Here is an 18,953-nt window from a genome sequence, read left to right as displayed (position 1 = left end):
AATTTTCAAAAGAGCCAGAGGTGAGATAAGGACTTCAGAATAACAAGTGGCTATGATCTGGGGTTTGTTGCATATAAGGGTGATAGAAAGTGATTCAGTAATAATTTTGAAAACAAGTTGATAAATAATTAAAGTGCACACAAAGTACAATGGTACAGTTAAAGTGTAGTGGGGTGAAGTTCTAGGGTGAACTTTCACAAGTTTGATCAGCTGTATGGTCCCATTAGGAGTTCTGAAATTTATTGGAGATTTATTTATTTCGACATCTTAAAGTGCTGGACCTATGATGGAAGTTAGGAACTAAAATCATTTTGAACTGAATCTCATTAGGGGGAGTTCCTCTTGGGAGATGAAACTGGCAACCAGAATGAAATTTGCCCTTTAAGTTTAGGAATAAGTTGTGGCTTAAGTTTCTGCTGAAATTGGTTTGCATAATCACAACTGTGTAATCTTTCTTGACTCCAAGAAATGGGTTAGACATTAGAAATGTTATTTTTGTTTAGATGATGTAATTATACAGTGATGTATTTAGATGTTGTACTGAAATAGTTCCTTTCAAATCTGAAGATTTTTAATATACGGTATAATTGAGATTCTAGGTCTGGAAGATGCTGTTGGAGCATAACTCATATGAAGGGATTAGAATCTGTGACAGAAAGGAGCTCAATGGATCACTGTCCACTGAGTTGTAAGGAAAGATCCTACAGAAAGTAATAAAGGTATTTTTGATGTGCACCCTGTACCTTGTGTCCAAAGTAATGTGCTATAATCTACTCCTTTACCTCAGGGCTATTCAATAACTGCAATAAAATTGAGCCATCAACTTCAGTTATGTCAATGAGGTTTATACACACAATAGTAAACTCTTTGACAGTTTGGTGTCGAAATAGTTGTGTCAAATGGCATGGCTGATTTTAGCAGCTAATCTGCTGCAAACCTATTTTTAAAAATGTTGGCAGATGCTGTATTATCTTTATCATGCAACATTTTGTGTCAATGAATGTAACCTAAATTAGCACCGTAAAATGCTTTTAAATTTCCCATTCTCCAATCTGCATGGAATTCATATTTATTACTTGGATTTCCAATGCTACTTCATTGAGAATCACATTTTGTTCATTATATTACAGCTAACCTTGGAGTCTTGATGTTACAGTTCCACATCAGGGAGAACGTAGTTTCGGAATAAAAGGTGCCCATTCATGATTAAGATAAAGAAGGATAAAGAAGGCAAAGAGAATTCGAGGGATGAACCATGCTGCTGCATTGGACAGTCAACGCAGATGGAGTGAGCCATTAAAAGAGGAGAAGTTGAGGCAGGGGAGTTCGGATGCCTGTACAACTGGCCTGGGTGTGAGGTTGGATCGCTTTGGGTGCTGAGCCTATTTGGAGAAATCAAGAGCAGCAAAACCTGGGCTGGAGCGAGTTCCTGAGCGGCACGTTTCAGGCCCGGAGCCTTTCACTACAGCAGTGCCCAGGCCCTAGTATGAGGTATGATACGCTGTTTGGACAATTTAAACGATTTACTGGAAAGATAGGGTGTCAGGATCATAGTTGAGAACCAAGTTTTGCTTACTCTTCCATGATATTCACTCCTCTCTCCAGGACACTGAGGCGATGAAGACTGCTCCCCAGCTGATGTGCTCCATGCCTGCTAATATGATGGATTGATACCCAGGCTTGGGCCTACTTTAGGCTGCTCCGGGGTTCGGACCTAAGGACTTACTTTGGTTTGGGATGTTTTTGTTTACTTCTATTGTTTGCATGATTTGTGTTTTTAGCCCTTTTCACTGTGCATAGGGTGTTAGTCCTTATTTCATTTCAATTGGGTTCTTTGGGTTTCTTGCTTTGTGGCTGCCTGTAAGCAATCAAATGTCAAAGATGTATAATTTATACATTCTTTGATAATAAATGTACTTTAAACTTTGGATGTCTTCTATCAGAGGATTGCCGGTGAGAGCTGTGGGGTCTATTTCCGTGTATATGTGTTTATATTATATATATATAAAGCAGATACAGATATCCAGTCAGTAACACAATTAAGGTTACAGGAAAAGAGCAAGAAAATGGCCAAGATGGATTATCCTATAAACTGTGATCCTATTAAGTGGAGGAGCAGACTGAACAGAATAGTTTACTCCTGCTCTTAGTCCTCATTGTCTTACTTCCACAAGCTATTTGCAGTCATTTCCATTCATGTATACAATCACAGAACACAGTAAAGTTTGTTTTATTATCCCTATTCATAATGTTTGTGTGTAAGGATTGTTCTTCAATTGACTTGAGACAGATCAAAACATTTGGCATTGCAGCTTGCTTTTATGAACTGAAGGGTAGAATAAGGCAGACAGATGGTGGTGTAATTAGAGGTCTCAAGTGACATGGCTTTAACGTGCTTGGAAAGCAAAGCAGATTTGACTGTGAATAGTGTAGGTTTAAGTTGGTCAAAAAAGAATGAATTCTAATTAATACTTGACACTTGCAGAATATTATACATCCTGATGCCTTGCAAAGACAATACCCTGAAGCAAAACAGGGAAATGCATTGCCAAATTTGTTTTTCTCTATAATAGAAAATTACTGCAGCAATCCTTGCAGATGTTTTGAGTTTGATGGATAACATAAGGATCCTTGCTAAAGTGTGCAGTTTGTTGTTATTAAACGTTACAAATTTCAGTGTGGCAAAAAAAAAGCACGTGGTAAAAAAGTCAGCAATTTAGCGACTGCAAATTAAAACCCTAATCCCACTGGTTACTCTATATCAATTTTGTAAGGTTAATAAAGACTTTGATTCTGTCATTTTTTTTCCACAATTAGCAGTTTTATAATTAAAAAGTACACCCATTTCCAGGTTAACTTTCATGTGTGGGACAGTTACACAAGTGCAATTCAATTGGGAAATATGCCACTCCAAAAGCTTCATTAAAATAATATTCCAGTGAGATATTCATCATTAAATATATGAAATTAGATTTACTTTCTGTGCTTGCTTGTCATTATACATCCTGAATGCTCTAGAAAATGAAATAATGCAAGTGATACTTTTAAAAAAAGAAAACTCTGTAAATGAAAATTAACTTTTACAGTTGCCGAGCTTAAAAAAATCTTGTCAACTTATTGATATAGGTCAGAAGTTGACAATTGGAATTTAAAGGGAATGTTGGTACAAGTGCATTATTGTCTAAATGTTATTCCCTAATTAGCAAATATCACTTCAGTTTAATTTATTCTACAAGACAACAAAAGATTTCTTGATGTTCAAGAAATACCAATTCTGACACCACAGTAGCACATGATCTCTTAGAACTGTTGATGAATAAATGAGGAAAAGTATTTGAAATATTTGTACACACATAAATTATTGACCTTCTAATTAAACATTCTGGTTCTTAGTGTTTCAATAGGTGAAAGAGAACTTCAACTTTGGATATATTATTATGGTGTTTTCAAATAGTGAGTAAAATACTTATATTTTAGTAGTTTAATATGTTAGTTTTAATAGTTTAAAGAGTGCAGTATAAAGAAAATTAACAAAGATGTGATCGGAACTTGAGGATCCGGCTTATAGAGAAAGTTTCAATGGGTTGGCACTTCATTCCCTGGAGTGTAGGAGAACGAGGGGAGATTTGATAGAGGTACACAAAATTGTAAGGAGTATAGTTAGAGTAAATGCAAGCAGGCTTTTTCCACTGAGGTTGGGTGAAACTAGAACAAGAGGTTATAGTTTAAGGTGAAAGGTGTAATATTTAAGGGGAACCTGAGGGGGATCTTCTGGGTAACAGAGGGTGGTACAAATGTGGAATGAGTATCCAACAGAAGTGGTGGATGTCACTTTGATTGTAAAATTTAAGAGACGTTTGCAGAGGTACATGGATGGGAGGGGTAGGAAGGGCAATTGTCCAGGTGGCGGTTGACGTGGCCAAGCAGAGTAAAGGTTTGGCACAGTGTGGATGGGTAAAAGCATCTGTTTCTGTGCTGTAGTGCTTCGTGACTCAGTGATGCTATGTGAAAATTTATGTAGAAGCCACAATTACTTGCACAGTATTCACAGAATATTGATAATGGCAGACGTTCAACAAAGGCCATGATAAAAATTATCTAGAATAGTTGTTGGGGTGCTGTGTACCTTTCATCAGAAGACACTGAATAAATTAGGCCTCTGTTCTATCACTGGAAATACCAGCATTTATCCAGGTTTTATTGCTCCTGATCTGTGGAGGCAGTTATGACCTCAATATACGAGTGGGCTGAGGTCTTAACTGCCTTCTTTTATTGTCTCTGAACTGAGGAGGCAGCTCAGACCTCGACCCCTTAGTCTTTCAAGTTTCTAACCGCTTCCTCCATTCAGGTCAATAAAACTCATATAAATGCTAGTGTTTACAGTGATATTTATATTTTGTGACTGACTAAATAAAAAAAACACATCTAATTCCAAACATGATCTTAAGTTCTGCTGCTATGATGTTCTATGTACTTTGTGTGCCTGAAAAATACAGGCTTTACAAAACCAAGTTTGCTCTGACACGTCTTCCTGTAAGTATGTCTGTCTGGCAGTGTTGTCTATCATATTTCAATGATGAAATAACAAATATGCAGTGCCAGCTCCCCGTACCTTTTTAGACCATCTTTTACAGTCAGCGCTGTTGTAGGCAGCCCATCAGAGTTGTGGAGCTGAGCAGGAAGATACTGCATTTCTTCCGAGAAACTGGGCAAGTGCGAGCGCTGGTGAATTTGCTTTTCATTGTTCACTGTAAGCAATCAATTGTAGCAAAGATCATCCTCAGTTGTGAAATACAGAATTTGAACAACTGCCATTTACTTAGAATGTGTAGCTGCTACAATCATGAACATTCTTCCTGTAAGTGGATCTGAAAAGTATATGTGTGGCCTAAACATTGTTTGTCAGGATCAGCAATTGAGAAGAACTATTGGTGGATTGTTGTGTTATTGTTTCCATGACATGAGTGTGTCTTGCAAGTTCTTGATTACTCCAGGCCACCAGATAATATTTCTGACAATTAGCTTTATAGGAAACATATCTGGTTGTCCTTCAGGTACGTGCTTCAGAATTACTTCACTTACTTTGCCTTGAATCACCAAAGTACCACACAATTCCAGATGCTAGGCTTCCTTTTTCTGTAATGTGACCCTCACAACCAGGCTGAATGTATATGAGGACAACAAGTTCAGTTTCAGTTTATTGTCATTCAACCATACACATGTTATACCACCAAAAGAAACAACATTCCTCCAGACCAAGGTGCACAACACAGTATGTATAATTAACAAATTAACAAATTACAAATAAAAAGGTGCATTTACAACACAAGTTATAAAGTAAACGGTATAACACCACTGGCACCTCTTACGTGATGAGACCTGGGTGGTGGCAGGGAGTTCAGTAGTCTTACAGCCTGGGGGAAAGGAGCTGTTTCCCATCTGAGCATTTCTTGTCTAAATGCTGTGGTAACTCTTGCCTGATGGCTGGGGTGGGGGGGGGGAGGGGGTCAAAGAGGTTGTTGGATGGATGGATGGGAGGGATCATCAACAATGCTAAGTGCCCTGCACGTGCAGCGCTCTGAATAAATATCTCTGATGGGTGGAGGAGAGACCCCAGTGGTTCCCTCAGCAGTCTGCTCAGTCCTTTGTAGCGACCTGTGGACTGACGTCTTGCAATTTCCATACCAGACGGTGACGCAGCTGGTCTCCTGTAAAAGTTAGTGAGAATGGGGTTGGTCGCCAGGGAGGAGGGGAGGGGGGTGGTGGGGAGTGGGGGGTGGTTGGAGTGTCGCTTGCCTCAGTCTCCTCATGAAGTCAAGATGCTGCAGTGCTCTCTTGACTAAGGAAGTGGTGTTGATGGGCCAGGTGAGATAATCTGTTAAATGCACTCCCAGAAATAGTGCTCCTAACTCTCTCCATGGAAGATCCATTTATATGCAGTGAGGAGCTGCCAGCCTGCACCTTACTAAAATCCATAATCATCCCTTTGGCCTTGTCCACGTTGAGATTCAAGTTGTTGTGCTCGCACCATTCCACCAGCCACTCTACCTTTTCTCTGCATGCCATCTCGCCATTGCTGTTGATGAGGTCAACCACCGTCGTGTCATCGATTAACTTGATGATTTCATTTCAATTAGATCGAGCGGTGTGTCAGCCGCAGGCTGGGAAAGGTGGGTCACCAGTGTTCAATGTGATGGAGTTAGAGATGTTTCTGTCAACACAAACTGACTGTGGACATTCATTTTAGATTACACAAACTGTGCAATTACACAAAAGGTAATGATAAGAATCTCGAAGGTTATAATGCTAGCAGGAAGGAGCTTAAGAATGAAATTAGGAGAGCCAGAAGGGACCATGAGAAGGCCTTGGCAGACAGGATTAAGGAAACCCCAAGGCCTTCTACAAGTATGTGAAGAGCAAGAGGATAAGACGTGAGAGAACAGGACCAATTAAGTGTGACAGTGGAAAAGTGTGTATGGAACTGATGGAAATAGCGGAGGTACTTAATGAATATTTTGCTTCAGTATTCACTACGGAAAAGGACCTTGGTGATTGTAGGGATAACTTGCAGTGGACTGAAAAGCTTGAGCATGCAGATATTAAGGAACAGGATGTGCTGGAGCTTTTGGAAAGCATTAAGTTAGATAAGTCACCGGGACTGGACGAGATGTACCCCAGGCTACTGTGGGAAGCGAGGGAGGAGATTGCTGAGCCTCTGGCGATGATCTTTGTATCATCAATGAGGACAGGAAAGATTCCAGAGGATTGGAGGGTTACAGATGTTCTTCCCTGATTTAAGAAAGGGAGTAGAGATAGCCCAGGAAATTATAGGCCAGTGAGTCTTACTCCAGTGGTTGGAAAGTTGATGGAGAAGATCCTGAGAGGCAGGATTTATGAACATTTGGAGAAGCATAATATGATTAGGAATAGTCGGCATAGCTTTGTGAAAGGCACATAGTGCCTTATGAGCCTTATCGAAATTTTTGAGGATGTGACTAAACACATTGACAAAGCTAGAGCCACAAATGTAGTGTATATGGATTTTAGCAAGGTATTTGACAAGGTACCCCATACAAGGCTTATTGAGAAAGTAAGGAGGCATGGGATCAAAGGGGACATTGCTTTGTGGATCCAGAACTGGCTTGCCCACAGAAGGCAAAGAGTGGTTGTAGACGGGTCATTTTCTGCAAGGAGGTTGGTGACCAGTGTTGTGCCTCAGGGATCTGTTCTGGGACCCCTACTCTTTGTGATTTTTATAAATGACCTGGATGAAGAAGTGGAGGGATGGGTTAGTAAATTTGCTGATGACACAAAGGTTGGGGGTGTTGTGGATAGTGTGGTGGGCTGTCAGAGGTTACAATGGGACATTGATAGGGTGCAAAACTGAGCTGAGAAGTAGTAGATGGATTTCAACTCAGATAAGTGTGAGGTGGTTCATTTTGGTACGTCAAATATAATGGCAGAATATAGCATTAATGGTCAGACTCTTGGCAGTGTGGAAGATCAGAGGGATCTTGGTGTCTGAGTCCATAGGACACTCAAAGCTGCTACGCAGGTTGACTGTGGTTAAGAAGTCATATGGTGCATTGGCCTTCAGCAATTGTGGGATTGAGTTTAAGAGCCGAGAGGTAATATTGCAGCTATATAGGACCCTGGTCAGATCCCACTTGGAGTATTGTGCTCAATTCTGGTCGCCTCTCATACCAACTGCATCTCAGTGTGGTTTGGAAATTGTCCCATATCAGACTGCAAAGCACTCCAGCGTGTGGCAAAAACTGCCCAGCGGATTAACAGCACCCAATTGCCCACCATTGAGAGCATCTACCATAAACACTGCCTGGGCAGGTGAAAAGAATTATCAAGGATGCATCTCACCCTAACCATGGACTTTTTACTCTCCTCCCATCTGGTAGGTGATACAGGAGCCTCTGTTCCCGCACCAGCAGGCAGAGTAGGAGCTTCTTCCCTGAGGCTGTGACCCTGCTGAACCTCACATCACAGTGCTAAGCAATATTTCATCCATATTGTACTGTCTCAGTACTTTTATATTTGTGTGCTGTAGCACTTACATTTTATTCGTAGTTATTTTGTAAATAACACTATTCTTTGCATTTCTGGTTAGATGATAACTGCATTTCATTGGCTTTGTATCTGTACTCGGCACAATGACAATAAAGTTGAATCTAATCTAATCTCACTACAGGAATGATGTGGAAACCATAGAAAGGGTGCAGAGGAGATTTACGAGGATGTTGCCTGGATTGGGGAGCATGCCTTATGAGAAAAGGTTGAGTGAACTTGGCCTTTTTTCCTTGCAGCGACGGAGGATGAATGGTGACCTGATACAGGTGTACTGGATAATGAGAGGCATTGATCGTGTGCATAGTCAGAGGCTTTTCCCCAGGGGTGAAATGGCTAGCACGAGAGGGCATAGTTCTAAGGTGCTTGGAAGCAGGTACAGAGGAAATGTCAGAGATAAGTTTTTTACGCAGAGAGTGGTGAGTGTGTGGAATGGGCTGCCAGCAGCAGCAGTGGAGGTGGAAATGATAGGGTCTTTTAAGAGACTCCTGGATGGCTACATGGAGCTTAGAAAAGTAGAGGGCTATGGGTAAAGCCTAGGTAGTTCTAAGGTAGGGACATGTTCGGCACAGTTTTGTGGGCCGAAGGGCCTGTATTGTGCTGTAGGTTTTCTATGTTTCTATGTTTCCATGTCTCCAAAATGCCATATTCACTGTATTTATCAATCTACCACAAAGGCCGCCACTGCTTCATCGGATGCTGAGGCCTGAGTTAACCTTCTACTGTCGATCTATCGGACTGGAGAAAGGGCATGCATGCCTTCGAACTCTCCAAATGTCTTAGATCCTCATTTGACTGGAGCTGGCCGGGATTTTAGCACCCACTGATGTGAGCAAAATCCCTCTGTCAATTTCAGTGAAAATGAGCTCCTTTCTATGCATTAAATCTATGAGCTATTGAACTATCAAAAGCAGTGCCTGAGGGGTTTTGAACAATAGAAACACAAGACTACATACTGAAAGTCAACTCAGCCTCAGCGTATTGCAAACACAAGAGATTCTTCAGATGCTGGAAATCCAGAGTAACACAACAGGTCAGGCAGCATACAAGGAGAAGGGAAAAAGAGCTGACACTTCAGGCTGAGACCTTTCATCAGGATCTGATAAAGGTCACCTGATCAGAGCCCTGATGAAGGTCTCGGCCTGAAATGTTGGCTCTTTATTCCTACAGTCCTGTCTAACCTGCTGAGTTCCTCTAGCTCAGTGCACTGCACCAGTGTACAGCTCTAGAGAAAAATCTGATGGGCTCACTAAAGGTAAACTGCACTTTGAAACCATTGGGTTTATTTAAAATTATCCTTTTTCACTTAATATTGTACCGGCACAGACTAAAATATTCAAACATTAAGTAAAAGTCAGAACTCACAATTCAACAGTGTAATACACGGAGTTGTGAGAGAGAAGGAACTTTTATTTGTGTATTCATTGACTAATAATCAGATTGCAACACAAAGCCCTGCAATTTGTCATGGATTGTTGGCACTACACTGATGTATTAGTTCTGGTGTCTTCTGTTTACTGGGGGAAGATACGATGGACTGACAGAAGGTGGACTGTGTTTCACCTAACTGTATTAAAAATTACATCTATAAAACTAAACTGTAAACAATTCAAAAACATTTTAATTGGTCACTGAGATAAGAAAATAATGCAATTATTTCCAAATAACCTCATCTATCATAAGTTTAATTTGTGATGCTCCACGATTTAGTGATGTTTACAGAAACCATAGAATTGGATTGTGAATTTAAGAACCTTGTGGCTGTTGCATTATGCTGATGTCTTATATTGGATGATGACAAATGTCTTTAATTTTAGTGGATCAAGCAATTTAATTTTCAGTGAGCAACAGTGGAAAATGACATATGGAAGGGTACTTATTTTGCCAGAAGCTGCAAATCTTTTGCATTGTCTTTAGGACGATATTGATCTGACAATTTGGAAATTTGAAGCTGCCTGCTTGAATGCTTCAATTTGAGTATGCATCTAAATTCAGTAAATATTAGTAAGTTACATCATATAGCCTTAAAACCACAAGACATAGGTGCGGAATTCAGCCATTCAGCCCATTGAGTTTGCTCCACCATTCTGTCATGGCTGATTTATTATCCTTCTCAACACCATTCTCCTGCCTTCTAACTGTAACCTTTGATTCCTGACTAATCAAGAACCTGTCAACCTCAATGACTTGGCCCCCTGAGTTGCCGGTAGTGATGAATTCCACAAATTCACTCCCCTCTGGCTGAATAATTGCTCCTCATCACTGTTCTAAATGGATACCCTCTTCACTTAGGCTGTGCCCTCTGGTCCTGGACTCACCCAGTGTAGGAAAACTCCTCCACACGTTCATTCTATCCAGACCTTTCAATATTTGATAGGTTTCAATGAGATCCCCCCTCATTCTTCTAAAACAATGGTCCCCAACCTTTTTTGCATCATGGACCGGTTTAATATTGACAATATTCTTGCAGACCATCTGACCGGGGGGTGTGGTAATCACTACTGGAATATAGGTGATAAATTGACTTTTAAAGCTTTTATTGATATGGAAAAGAAAAAGTTTGGTTAAGACAAATGTAAGTCCCTTACAGTCAGAAACAGGTGAATTGATCATGGGGAACAAAGACATGGGTGACCAATTGAATAACTACTTTGGTTCTGTCTTCACTAAGGAGGACATAAATAATCTTCTGGAAATAGTAGGGGACCGAGGGTCTAGTGAGATGGAGGAACTGAGGGAAATACATGTTAGTAGGGAAGTGGCGTTAGGTAAATTGAAGGGATTGAAGGCAGATAAATCCCCAGGGCCAGATGGTCTGCATCCCAGGGCTTAAGGAAGTAGCCCAAGAAATAGTGGATGCATTAGTGATAATTTTTCAAAACTCTTTACATTCTGGACTAGTTCCTGAGGATTGGAGGGTGGCTAATGTAACCCCGCTTTTTAAAAAAAGAGGGAGAGAGAAACTGGGGAATTATAGACCGGTTAGCCTAACATCGGTGGTGGAGAAAATGCTAGAGTCAGTTATCAAAGATGTGATAACAGCACATTTGGAAAGCAGTGAAATCATCGGACAAAGCCAGCATGGATTTGTGAAAGGAAAATCATGTCTGACGAATCTCATAGAATTTTTTGAGGATGTAACTAGTAGAGTGGATAGGGGAGACCCAGTGGATGTGGTATATTTGGATTTTCAAAAGGCTTTTGACAAGGTCCCACACAGGAGATTAGTGTGCAAACTTAAAGCACACAGTATTGGGGGTATGGTATTGATGTGGATAGAGAATTGGTTGGCAGACAGGAGGCAAAGAGTGGGAATAAACGGGACCTTTTCAGAATGGCAGGCAGTGACTAGTGGGGTACCGCAAGGCTCAGTGCTGGGACCTCAGTTGTTTACAATATACATTAATGACTCAGGCGAGGGAATTAAATGCAGCATCCCAAGTTTGCGGATGACACGAAGCTGGGTGGCAGTGTTAGCTCTGAGGAGGATGCTAAGAGGAAGCAGAGTGACTTGGATAGGTTAGATGAGTGGGCAAATTCATGGCAGATGCAATTTAACGTGGATAAATGTGAGGTTATCCACTTTGGTGGCAAGAACAGGAAAACAGATTATTATCTGAATGGTGGCCGATTTGTACAAGGGGAGGTGCAACGAGACCTGGGTGTCATTGTACACCAGTCATTGAAAGTTGGCATGCAGGTACAGCAGGCGGTGAAAAAGGCGAATGGTATGCTGGCATTCATAGCAAGAGGATTCGAATACAGAAGCAGGGAGGTTCTACTGCAGTTGTACAAGGCCTTGGTGAGACCACACCTGGAGTATTGTGTGCAGTTTTGGTCCCCTAATCTGAGGAAAGACATCCTTGCCATAGAGGGAGTACAAAGAAGGTTCACCAGATTGATTCCTGGGATGGCAGGACTTTCATATGATGAAAGACTGGATGAACTAGGTTTATACTCGTTGGAATTTAGAAGATTGAGGGGGGATCTGATTGAAACGTATAAAATTCTAAAGTGATTGGACAGGCTAGATGCGGAAAGATTGTTCCCAATGTTGGGGAAGTCCATAACGAGAGGTCACAGTTTGAGGATAAAGGGGAAACCTTTTAGGACCGAGATGAGGAAAAACTTCTTCACACAGAGAGTGGTGAATCTGTGGAATTCTCTGCCACGGGAAACAGTTGAGGCCAGTTCATTGGCTATATTTAAGAGGGAGTTAGATATGGCCCTTGTGGCTAAAGGGATCAGGGGGTATGGAGAGAAGGCAAGTATAGGGTTCTGAGTTGGATGATCAGCCATGATCGTAATGAATGGCGGTGCAGGCTCGAAGGGCCGAAAGGCCTTCTCCTACACTTATTTGCTATGTTTCTATGTTTCTAAGTCACTTATAAGTGGCTAATACACTCAATTTCGTTTCTAAAAGGGTTTATCTAACAAATTTAATACTAAACACACAGCGTATATTTTCCTCGCATGAATATAGTGATAAGTTAATTATAACAGTGGTTCCCAACCTCCGGGCCGCGGACCGATACATCGCCATGAAGAATGCAGTGGTGCAGCGGTAGTCGGAATGCACCCAGCACATCTTTAACAAAAAAACCCAAATAAACAAGCTAACTAATCAGGTGCCGCCCAGCACGTAAATGTCGGCCCAGATCAGAGGCGACTAAAGCTGAAATAAACAAGCTAATTAACTATGTGCCAGGCGGTACCTAATTAATTAGCTTGTTTATTTCAGCTTTTTTCTTAAAGATGTGCTGGGTGCGTTCCAGCCACCGCTGTACCGCTGTGTTCTTCGCAGTGATGTATTGGTCCACGGCCCGGAGGTTGGGGCCCACTGAATTATAAGTCACTTATAAGTCAATAGCATCATAACATTTTAAGTAACATTTGGATATTAAACACACAGCACATATTTTCCTCGTATGAACATATAAAATCATTGCTACACACCAATATCGCTGAATCAGTGGGAGCCCTGGGCTTGTTTTCCTGCAACAAGACGGCCCCATCAAGGGGTGATAGGAGACAGTGATACTCGAAGGGGGTTCCTTATGTCCAGTCTATTCCACAATTTAGTTTTCGTTGCATTCATTGCAGAAAACTCCGCTTCGCAGAAATATGATTTTGGAAATGGAAGCAACGTTTTAAGTGCTTTCATGGCTATCTCAGGATATTCAGCCTTGACTTTGATCCAGAATGCTGGCAGAGATGTTATGACAAACATACTTTTCAGCCCATCGTCATTTGCAAGCTCGAGGAGTTGATCTTCTTCCCACGCTGACATGGATGATTCACCGGGGACATCCACAAATGGGTCATGGACCCATTCCTTTGCATGTCTTGGGTCATTTGCGTCTTGGGTCACTGATGACCTCGCATGCGTGATGACCTCGCGTGCGTAATGACCTCGCATGCGTTCAAGTTCAATGGTGGGCGTGACAGTGAATGAGGAAAGGTGCAGCTGACTCATATCACCAAATCATATCGTTTCCTTGCGGCCCAGTAGCACATGCTTGGCAGCCCGGTACCAGTCTGCAGCCCAATGGTTGGGGACCACTGTTCTAAAGTCCAGCAAGTACAGATCCAGAGCCATCAAATGCTCCTCATACATATGTATTTATCAATAGTCTAACCTTCCATTCCCAGAATCATTCTTGTGAACCTCCTCTGGATCCTCTCCAAATGCCAATACATATTTTCTTAGATAAGGGACCCAAAACTGCTCACAATACTCTATATAGTCTGACCAATGCCTTGTAAAGCCTCAACATTATATTCTTGCTCTTATATTCTAGTCCTCTTGAAATTAATGCTGACATTCCATTTCCCTTACATACCAGCAACTCAAACTGCAAGTTATCCTTGAAGGAATCCTACACAACAACTCCCAAGTTCCTTTGCACTTCTGATTTTTGATTTTTCTCCCTTTTTAGAAAATAGTCGACACACTTATTCCTTCTACAAAAGTGCATGACTATAAACTTCCCTGCACTATAACTCATTGTCACTTCTTTGTCCATTCTTTCAACCTAAGTCCATCTGCAGACTCCCCATTTTCTCAACACTAATGGCCCCTCCAACTATCTGCGTATCAGCCACAAAATTGGCCTCACAGCCACCAATTCTGTCATCTAAATCATTGACATATAACATGAAAAGCAGTGGTCCCAACATTGAACCCTGTGGAACACCACTAGTCACAGACAGTTAACCAGAAAAGCCTCCCTTTATTTCTATTTTTGCCTCCTTTTATTCATGTTAGCATCTTTCCTGTATTTACTAAAGTTCAAAGTTATTATCAAAGTTCATATATGAAATCCACCCCCCCACCGGTTTCCTTGGCTGCGTAAGTCTAGGGAAGACAACTCCAGCCCTGCCAAACTCATGAGGTTGAGGCACTCTCCCAACCCAAACCTCCGTTTGTGTGGATGCTGTGTAATTTGCTACCGTTACAAATTAGTGCCACAAAATAACAGATGGTACATCACATGCGATTAAAAGATTATATTTATGAATCTTAATTTGACTAAAGGATCAGTAGAGAAAGGAACAAAAAAACGAGAAAAAGGGCCCATTTCAATGAAACAGTCAAATGTGCACAAGTTGGAGCTCGAAGTTTCTCCATATTCTCTGATCCTCAATTGATCTCTCCTGCGTCTTCCCTCTTCATCTTCTCTCAAACAAAAGCTCCAATCCCAATCTTGGTGATCTTCACAAGAAAAAACACCCCCTTAATTCGACCATCCTAACTAGATGGCACACATTTCTCCTCATCTCTTATCTTAACAAGAACCCAAACTGAAAACAGAACAGACTGCTCTTACAGAACTGCTAAATGAAATACATATAGCATAACAGTAAAAATATGAACCAGGACATTATATATATGTCACCATGTAGAACCGTGAGATTAATTTTTTTGTGGCCATACTTATAAAATTCAAGAAACATAATAGAACTAATGAAAGTCTTGTCCATCCCACAGGACAGACAATCAACCAACGTGCAAGAGACAAACTATGCAGATACGAAAGAAAAACTAGTAAATAAATATCGAGAACATGATGAAGGTTTCTTGAAAGTGAACTTGTGTGGACAGTTTGATGACAGGGCTAGTGAAGGTATCCACACTGAATCAAGAGCCTGATGGTTGAGGGGTAATAACTGTTCCAGATAGTGTGGGTCCTGAGGGTCCTGCACCTTCTTCCTGATGGCACCTGGAAGAAGAGAGCTTGGCCAGGGTGATGGGAGGTCCTTGATGATGGATGCTGCTTTTCTGCGACAGTGCTCCATGTAGAGGTACTCAAGAGTCGGGAGGACTTTACTCATGATGGACTGGGCTGTATCCACTACTTTTTGTAGGATTTTCTGTTCGAGGGCTTTGGTGATGCAACCAATCAATATACGTGCTCTCTATAACACATCTATAGAAGTTTGTCAGGGATTTAGTTCTCCAAAGAGTGGGTCCCATGCTGTCAAGTGTGTTTGCTAACACATCAGATCTGGTCTTATCCTGTAATATTACTAGGGTGCCCTGTGAATCACCCCTTAGGCTGCTACCTGGTTCTCCTATAAATAAGATGGGAATATTGTTACACCTTGGTGTGTTCCAGAGCTCAGAGTTCAATTCTGGCACCGTTCTGTAAGGAATCTCTGTGAATTTTCCCTCTGAAACGCATGGGTTTCCCTGGGTGCTCAGGTTTCCTCAAACGGTGCAAAGATGTACCTGGTAGGTTAATTGATCATGGTAAATTGTCCCGGTATTAGATTAGATTAAAATCAGTACTGTGGGTTTGCTAGTGTGGCGTACCCAGTAGGTTAATTGATCATGGTAAATTGTCCGGGTATTAGGGTAGATTAAAATCAGTGCTGTGGGTTTGCTAGTGTGGCGTACCCAGTAGGTTATTGATCATTGTAAATTGTCCCGTTATTAGGTTAGATTAAAATCAGTGCCTGTGGGTTTGCTAGTGTGGTGTACCCAGTAGGTTATTGATCATTGTAAATTGTCTCGTTATTAGGTTAGATTAAAATCAGTGCCTGTGGGTTTGCTATTGTTGTGTATCCAGTAGGTTAATTGATCATGGTAAATTGTCCAGGTATTAGGTTAGATTAAAATCAGTACTGTGGGTTTGCTAGTGTGGTGTGGCTTGATGGGCCGGAAGGGCCTACTCCATAATGTATTGCTGAATAAATAATAAATGTCACACCGAATCTTCGCAAACTTCTAAGTAAGTAAAGGTACTGCTGTGCCTTATTCATAATCACACTTACGTGCTGGGCCCAGGACAGACCCTCTGAATTGATAACACTAAGAAATTTTAAAACGCACCACTACACCCCTGCTCCTCTGACGAGTACCTGTTCATGGACCTCTGGCTTCCTCCTCCTGAAGTCAATAATCAGCTCCTTGGTCTTGCTGACGTTGTGTGAGAGGTTGTTGCTGTGGCAGCCCTCCGCCAGCCTTTCAATCTCCCTCCTATATGCTGATTTGTTACTGCCTTTGATATGGCCATTGACAGTGGTTTTGTCAGCAAACTAACAAATGGCATTGGAGCTGTGCATAGCCTCACAGACTTAAGTATAAAGCGAGTAGAGCAGGGGGCTAAGCATACAGCCTTGTGGGGCACCTGTGCTGCTGAAGATTGTGGAGGAGGTGTTATTGCCAATCCAAGCTCACTAGAGTCTGCAAACGAAGAAATTGAGGATCCAATTGCACAGGGAGATACTGAAGCTTATTAATTATTTTTTAGGGGATGGTAGTATTGAATTCAGAACTGTAGTCGATAAAGAACATCCTGATGTATGCACCTTTGCTGTCCTGATGATCCATGTTGAGTGACAAGCCAGTGAAAGTGCATTTGCCATGGACATGTTGTGCTAGTGGGCAAATTGGAATGGATCTATGTTGCTTCTCAGGCAAGAATTTATATACTTCATCACCAGCCTTCCAAGGCACTTCATCACAGTGGAAGTAAGTGCTGCTGGATGATAGTCATTGAGGCTGGATGATAGTCACGTTCTTAGTCACTGGTATAATTGAAGTCTACTTGAAACAAGTGGGCTCATTAGACTGCCAAAGAGAGGTTAAACATCTCAGTGAATACTTTAGATAGTTGATCAGCACAGGTTTTTAGTTCTTGGCCAGACACCCCATCTGGACCTGATGCTTTCTGTGGATTCACCCGCCTGAAGGATGCACTCACGTCGGCCTCAGAGACTGAAATCACTGTGTAACCAGAGGCTGTGGGAATTCATGATGTTTCCTCCTGGCTTTGACAGTCAAAGCAAGCATAGAAGGCAATGAGCTCATCTGGGAGTGAAGCCTTGTTGTCACCTACATTGCTTAGTTTCATTTTGTAAGAAGTAATAGCCACAGCTGTTGAGCGTCCTTCACTGATTCAAGTTAAGTCCAGCGACCACCTCTTTGTTGTCGTCTTCTGTCCGTGGGCTCTTATCTTGTTAAGCAGCCTCCCGAATGGCACCTTGTCAAAGGGCTTCTGAAAATCCAAGTAAACAACATCCACTGACTATCCTTTGCCTATCCTTGCCTGTCATTTCCTCAAAGTATTCCAACAGATTTGTCAGGCAAGATTTCCCCTTAAGGAAACCAGGCTGACTTTGGCCTGTTTTGTCAGGTACCTCCTAGTATCCCAAAACCCTATCCTTAATAATGGACTCTGACATATTCCCAACCACTGAAGGCAGAATAACTGACTGGTCTATAATTTCCCTTCTTCTTGAAGAGTGGCGTAACGTTTGTAATTTCCTACTCCTCCTGAACCGCTAAACTGCATTTTGTGATTTGAGATTCCAAAATATAAAGATAAAATTTTCACAAACTCTGGGAGAACAGATTGAAAGGAAATAATGGCCTGGACATTGCATTGTGCAGTGTGGTGAATTTTTGCTGTGCGTTAGGCTTTTATCAAAAATAGATTGCAGAGGATTGCATAGGATTGTGAGGTTATATGTTTCTGTTCAAGGTCCAATTCAAGCAGGAAATTAAGTCCCAGAATAGATCATGACTCTGCTTTACAAAGCAGCCAGATATTTGTCATGAACGCTAGGCTAGGATTACACTATCTTCCTTTGAACCTTCAGTCCCAGCCCCATTGAAACTTGCACAGCTCACTCAGCACCCTAGTACTCCCATCCTCCTATCATTCTAGGCTCTGAAACCCAAAGCTATCAGTTTCCTCTCTAAAGCCCTGATTGGCCTTGCCTGTATTCTTTCCACCACTAATCCCCTAAAACATCCAATGGAAGTCATTATCGCCATACCCACCTCTTCAGAGTCATTTATCTGATTGGTGACATGCTCTCCTCAACCTTCCCCAGCCAATTATCTGATTCTAGATTACCCGCCTCCCCAGCTAAATCTTGTTTGCCAGCCATTTCTCCAGTAATACCCCAATGCACCCTCGGTCGTTTACTAAATCACTGAACTAACTCTGACTGCCAGCTTTCCTACCTTTCCCCATCCCCCGGAGATGACTTCAGTCCCTGTTTGTGAATGTCCATTCTTGAAAATAAGTCAGATATAACCTAAATTGTTTCTGATTCATCTACAAGAAGGATCAGAGCCGTCTCTATTTCCTGAGGAGACTGGGGTCCTTTATCATCTGCCGGATGATGCTGAGGATGTTCTACGAGTCTGTGGTGGCTAGTGCTATCATGTTTGCTGTTGTGTGCTGGGGCAGCAGGCTGAGGGTAGCAGACACCAGCAGAATCAACAAACTCATTCGTAAGGCCAGTGATGTTGTGGGGATGGAACTGGACTCTGTCATGGTGGTGTCTGAAAAGAGGATGCTGACTAAGTTGCATGCCATCTTGGACAATGTCTCCCATCCACTACATAATGTACTGGG

General features: G+C 41.8%; 1 long non-coding RNA gene across 3 annotated transcripts in view; it reads left to right on the top strand.

The window, feature by feature from the left end:
• Positions 1-2,758, top strand: part of LOC134355541 (uncharacterized) — a 44,492-nt gene extending 41,734 nt beyond the window's left edge. For 2 of the 3 annotated variants that reach the window (XR_010020116.1, XR_010020115.1), the window contains 2 exons: positions 1,131-1,491; positions 1,606-2,758. This is a non-coding gene — a long non-coding RNA (uncharacterized LOC134355541). Of the gene's footprint in view, positions 1-599; positions 720-1,130; positions 1,492-1,605 lie in introns of all 3 variants that reach the window. The other variant, XR_010020117.1, reaches the window with a different exon arrangement.
• The last annotated feature ends 16,195 nt before the right edge of the window (positions 2,759-18,953 follow it).

The sequence above is a fragment of the Mobula hypostoma genome, chromosome 13 (genome assembly GCF_963921235.1).
Source record: "Mobula hypostoma chromosome 13, sMobHyp1.1, whole genome shotgun sequence".
In the NCBI taxonomy this organism is placed as follows: Eukaryota; Metazoa; Chordata; class Chondrichthyes; order Myliobatiformes; family Myliobatidae; genus Mobula; species Mobula hypostoma.
This window is presented reverse-complemented; position numbering and strand designations above follow the sequence as displayed.